The 6,000-nt window shown below is 38.8% G+C and overlaps 1 protein-coding gene across 1 annotated transcript in view; it reads right to left on the bottom strand.

Moving 5' to 3' along the window:
• Positions 1-606: 606 nt before the first annotated feature.
• Positions 607-6,000, bottom strand: part of LOC122448351 (coiled-coil domain-containing protein 7-like) — a 171,022-nt gene continuing 165,628 nt past the window's right edge. The window contains exon 29 of the mRNA XM_043479596.1: positions 607-749. The gene's annotated coding sequence lies outside the window, so the exon portion shown is untranslated. The remainder of the gene's footprint in view (positions 750-6,000) is intronic.

Genomic DNA, 6,000 nt, shown 5'->3' with positions numbered 1-6,000 from the left:
GAAAGATAAGGAACCAAAATTTTATTAATAATATTTAGAAATATTAGAAGCTGATAAAAATATTCAAAAAACAAATAAAAGAAACCTTCACATAAAAAGAGACACTTGATTAGATAATAAACAGTCCTGAAAATTCATCCATCTCAGGGCCAAAAGAGAGAGCATGGCAACAATAAAGATATTGGACTACTAACTCAATCAATACTTACAAGGTTTTTTCTTCTTATTCTTTTCAATGTTCCTTTAAAAATTAATACCAATTAAACTTGATATTAATAACGTTCCTACACAGAATGAATTCTTTGAATTTACAAATAATATCTTTTTTAGTTCAGTTAAAAAGCTAACAGTATGATTTGTAGCCTTACTAGGTTTAATAAATATTATATAAAGACTTTGCCTGATATCGTCAATGAATTTTCAGTTTAATATAAAAAAACTACAAGATTTTTTTCTAAATTCATTTCCTCTATCTTGAAGTGTAACAAAGGTATGGAGGTGACTTTTTTCTACATAGTATCATAAAGAAAAGATTTGCAAATAGTTGACACAAATAATTAAGACGTTATCAAAGCATGCGGAGGAAAGATTTCATTTAATTGCTTTTATACCACACCAGAAGGCATTACAGGGACATGAATGAATTGAAGCAAGGTAGAATTTCGACAGACAGCTCCTTTCTTAACATCAGCAACAGTGGCTATGATCTTAAAGAGTTTCAAATGTGTTCCAGATGGTAAAGAAGAGTTCTGAAAATAAACCAGGTTACTATATTTTTCATTTAATTGAACCTCTAATATATACATAAGCATTTCTTTCAGTTTTGTATATTTCTCATCACTAGAGTAAATTTTACACTAATTGCATAGCATTTTTCAAAATATTATCTGGAGCTTTTGGTTTTCAAAATCAATTATCTTTGTCTCAATGCTAGAAAGTTTATTCTAGCTGAACATTGACAAAAACTTCCTTCTTAAGCAAAATTTAGTTTGGTTCCTCTAAGACTTCTTTTCAACTAGGCTTCATGCTTGGCCCTGTCCTTGGTCTGCCTTCGGCAAGAAGACTGTTAGGCTTGTTTAGCAGGAACCCCCCACACTTGATGCTGCCTCTTAGTAATGTCACATCTGCTCACTCACTCACTCACTCTGCTCATTGGCTATAAATCCCAGCTGTTTCTGCTATATTTGGAGTTGAGTTCAGCCTTCCTCCGCTATCACAATAGTTTCAAATAGTTTTCATTACCATTTTAAATAAATGTCAGAATAATTCTTTTAAACAACATTGTAAAGCTGGGTATTATGGACTACGACCTTGTAATGGGATATATGTGCTCAGTCACTCATTTGTGTCTGACTCTCTGTGGGCCTGTGGATCGTAGCCCACCAGGCTACTCTGTCCATGGAATTTTCCAGGCAAGTATACTGGAGTGCATTGCCATTTCGTTCTCCTAAATGGGATATATACTAGAGATTAAAATCATGGACTTTATATACAGTACAGTTTTATGGGTTCCCCTCTCTTTGCTTCTAATGTGCTCTACGATCTTGAACAATTTAAATGAGCTTCTGTCCTTGATCCTTGATGAATACATGCTCTGAACTGATAGACTTAACCTATGAGACCATATGAACACAAGAGTCATTCATACATAGTTCTACCACTCTGACCCATGCCCAAACTGAAAGGTCTTGGAATTTTGTCCTCCTAAGATATGAATTATGCTTGTGCTTTGCAGAACTGAACATGTTGACTGCGGGCACATAGCCCGTAGCTTTCCATCTGCTACTCAGTCACCTGACTGGCTGTCAGGAAAGTGATAGGAGGGTAGGAAAGATATGGGAGAGAGAACAGTCACAATGCTTTTTCTCTTCCCAGTCTGCGGGTTCAGAGAGAGCAGTCTATTTCTCAGTGAAACTCTTGGTTGTGGGTTTCTGCCATTCAGTTAAGCAATGATAGACTTCAAAGTGTTGGGCAGTTGCATGCACCAGGATTTCACTCAAGAAGCTATCAATACCCTTATTCACTGGCCCAGTGATTCAGCCATTTTTGTTGAAAATACAAATCCTATAAATTACAGTTACCACCACACCCTCTTCCTTTTTCTTTTTCAATGATCCTTCAGATGTTGGGAGTTTGATCTCTGGTTCCTCTGCCTTTTCTAAATCCAGCTTGATACATCTGGAAGTTCACAGTTCATGTACTGTTGAAGCCTGTCTTGGAGAATTTTGAGCATTACTTTACTAGCGTGTGAGATGAGTGCAATTGTGAGGTAGTTTGAGCATTCTTTGGCATTGCCTTTCTTTGGGACTGGAATGAAAATGACCTTTCCAGTCCTGTGGCCACTGCTGAGTTTTCCAAATTTACTGGCATACTGAGTGCAGCACTTTCACAGCATCACCTTTTAGGATTTGAAATAGCTCTACTGGAATTCCATCACCTCCACTAGATTTGTTCATAGTGATGCTTCCTAAGGCCCTCTTGACTTCATATTCCAGGATGTCTGGCTCTAGGTGAGTGATCATACCATCGTGGTTATCTGGGTTGTGAAGATCTTTTTTGTATAGTTCTTCTGTGTATTCTTGCTACCTCTTCTTAATATCTTCTGCTTCTGTTAGGTCCATACCATTTCTGTCCTTTATTTTGCCCATCTTTGCATGAAACGTTCCCTTGGTATCTCTAATTTTGTTAAAGAGATCTCTAGTCTTTCCCATTCTATTGTTTTCCTCTATTTCTTTGCACTGATCACTGAGGAAGGCTTTCTTACCTCTCCTTGCTATTCTTTGGAACTCTGCATTCAAATGGGTATATCTTTTCTTTTCTCCTTTGCCTTTTGCTTCTATCCTTTTCATAGCTGTTTATAAGACCTCCTCAGACAACCATTTGCCTTTCTTTTTATTGGGGACAGTCTTGATCCCTGCCTCCTGTACAATGTCACAAACCTCCGTGCATAGTTCTTCAGGCACTCTGTCGATCAGATCTAATCCCTTGAATCTATTTGTCACTCCCACTGTATAATCGTAAGGGATTTGATTTAGGTCATACCTGAATGATCTAGTGGTTTTCCCTACTTTCTTTAATTTAAGTCTGACTTTGGCAATAAGGGGTTCATGATCTGAGTCACAGTCAGCTCCCGGTCTTGTTTTTGCTGACTGTATAGAGCTTCTCCATCTTTCGCTGCAAAGAATATAATCAATCTGATTTTGGTATTGACCATCTGGTGATGTCCATGTGTGGAGCCTTTTCTTGTGTTGTTAGAAGATCAAATTGCCAACATCTGTTGGATCATCATAAAAGCAAGAGAGTTCCAGAAAAACATCTATTTCTGCTTTATTGACTATGCCAAAGCCTTTGACTGTGTGGATCACAATAAACTGTGGAAAATTCTGAAGGAGATGGGAATACCAGACCACCTGACCTGCCTCCTGAGAAATCTGTATGGAGGTCAAGAAGCAACAGTTAGAATTGGACATGGAACAACAGACTGGTTCCAATAGGAAAAGAAGTACATCAAGGCTGTATATTGTCACCCTGCTTATTTAACTTATATGCAGAGTACATCATGAGAAATGCTGGGCTGGATGAAGCATAGGCTGGAATCAAGATTGCTGGGAGAAATACAAATAACCTCAGACAGGCAGATGACACCACCCTTATGGCAGAAAGTGAAGAAGAACTAAAGAGTCTCTTGATGAAAGTGAAAGAGGAGAGTGAAAAAGTTGTCTTAAAACTCAACATTCAGAAAACTAAGATCATGGCATCTGGTCCCATAACTTCATGGGCAATAGATGGGGAAAGAGTGGCTGACTTTTTATTTTCCCCCTCCAAAATCACTGCAGATGGTGACTGCAGCCATGAAATTAAAAGATGCTTACTCCTTGGAAGGAAAGTTATGACCAACCTAGACAGCATATTAAAAATCAGAGACATCACTTTTGCAACAAAGGTCTGTCTAGTCAAGTCTATGGTTTTTCCAGTGATCATGTATGGATGTGAGTGTGGGACTATAAAGAAAGCTGAGCACTGAAGAATTGATGCTTTTGAGCTGTGGTGTTGGAGAAGACTCTTGAGAGTCCCTTGGACTGAAAGGAGATCCAACCAGTCCATCCTAAAGGAAATCAGTCCTGAATATTCATTGGAAAGACTGATGTTGAAGCTGAAACTCCAATACTTTGGCCACCAGATGCAAAGAGTTGATTCATTGGGAAAGACCCTGATGCTGGGAAAGATTGAAGGAGGGAGGAGAAGGGGATGACAGAGGATGAGATGGTTGGATGGCATCACTGACTCAACAGACATGAGTTTGAGTAAACTCCGGGAGTTGGTGATGGACAGAGAGGCCTGGCATGTTGCAGTCCATGGGGTCGCAAAGAGTCAGATACAACTGAGTGAATGAACCGATTGAATTGAATGCCCATACCCTATTTTAAAAGTCTATTTTATTTGCCACTGTGGTGTTCATTGACCTACAGAAGAACAAAATATATTGAGAACTGTTTTCTAAATCAGAAAACAAAATCACATGATTTCCTTGCCTTGGGAATCTAATTGTGTAATCAACTAGTGTCTAGGAACCTTCAAGTGAATATACTCTTTCTGTACCTGAAATCATTGCCCTGTGCAAAAAGTTAGCCACCAATATACAGAGGGGGAAATATATTCCTCAAACCATGCCCCCCAAAAGTAAAGTAATCTCATGTTCTTCTTGAAAAGAAAAATAAAGATTTTTGCCTTTCATTAAATACTAAGTTATCAAGTGGTTACATTTAGATTACTATGTGCTCTTGTTGATCTCTAATCTCCTGGACCAGCTAGCTCTATGATACATTTTGGAACTAAATGTTTAGGACATTAACAATTTGACTTAGAGATTGTGACAAACAGAAAATGAAATGCTGGAGATACTCTTACCAACTGAATAAGCTTCAACAGCATGTTTTTTTAAACAGCATTTTTATGAACAAAAAATTACTCTTCTACTACCTTATGGGCAGAGCATGTGTACAAAGTTGATATTCTAATATACATAGGAAAACAGGCCTCACATCAACCTTTGGTTTAGGCAGTCCAGATCTGTCTTTAGAAGCATCATTCTTAGACTGACCATAGCAAAAAATGTATTCAAAAGACCAGAGAAATAGTCTCTTGAGTCTCTTTCAGCTTACTTACAGCATTAATATAATCTCTAGTAAGTTTTTAAGTTTTGAGTGAATCACAATAAAAATCAAAGGAATTATTGGATTTCTGGAGGTTGCTAGATATTCATTCTCATAAGGGCACCCTGACTACTCGTTATCTGACTCTAAGAAGGGATGCTGCTGCTGCTGCTGCTAAGTCACTTCAGTCGTGTCCGACTCTGCGCGACCCCATGGACGGCAGCCCACCAGGCTCCCCCATCCCTGGGATTCTCCAGGCAAGAACACTGGAGTGGGTTGCCATTTCCTTCTCCAATGCATGAAAGTGAAAAGTGAAAGTGAAGTCGCTCAGTCATGTCCGACTCTTAGCAATGCCATGGACTGCAGCCTACCAGGCTCCTCCATCCATGGGATTTTCCAGGCAAGAGTACTGGAGTGGGTTGCCATTGCCTTCTCAGCTAAGAAGGGATGAGACTTGCCTTAATTTTGAAGGCAACCAAAGCCTTCCAACAGCTGTAGATCCTTTGCTTTTGCTCACTAATCCTGGCCTAATTTGAGCTAATCAGAGTCTGTAGTTGAAACTGACATTGCTGCCCAATGTTAAGGGTCATCCTGCCATTCTAAGAAGCATCACATCTTATCCAACAGCTCTGCTGAAATACTATTCCTGCTCCTACTTCTCCCAGGAGATATGTTTAGTTGTACCTGTCATTAATCAGCAAAAAGATTTCTTATATGTCACCTTGTGGAGAGCTCACTGCCTTTCCAAGTCCTGATTGGTTGTTGGATCATTCGTGAGTTGAGCTGTCCAATATAGAAGCCACAAACCACATATGGCTATTTAGATTTAAACTAATTAAAAGTAAAT

Source organism: Cervus canadensis, chromosome 10 (assembly GCF_019320065.1).
Source record: "Cervus canadensis isolate Bull #8, Minnesota chromosome 10, ASM1932006v1, whole genome shotgun sequence".
Classification (NCBI taxonomy): Eukaryota; Metazoa; Chordata; class Mammalia; order Artiodactyla; family Cervidae; genus Cervus; species Cervus canadensis.
Note: the sequence above shows the minus strand (reverse complement) of the source record. Positions and strands in the feature narration are given on the sequence as shown.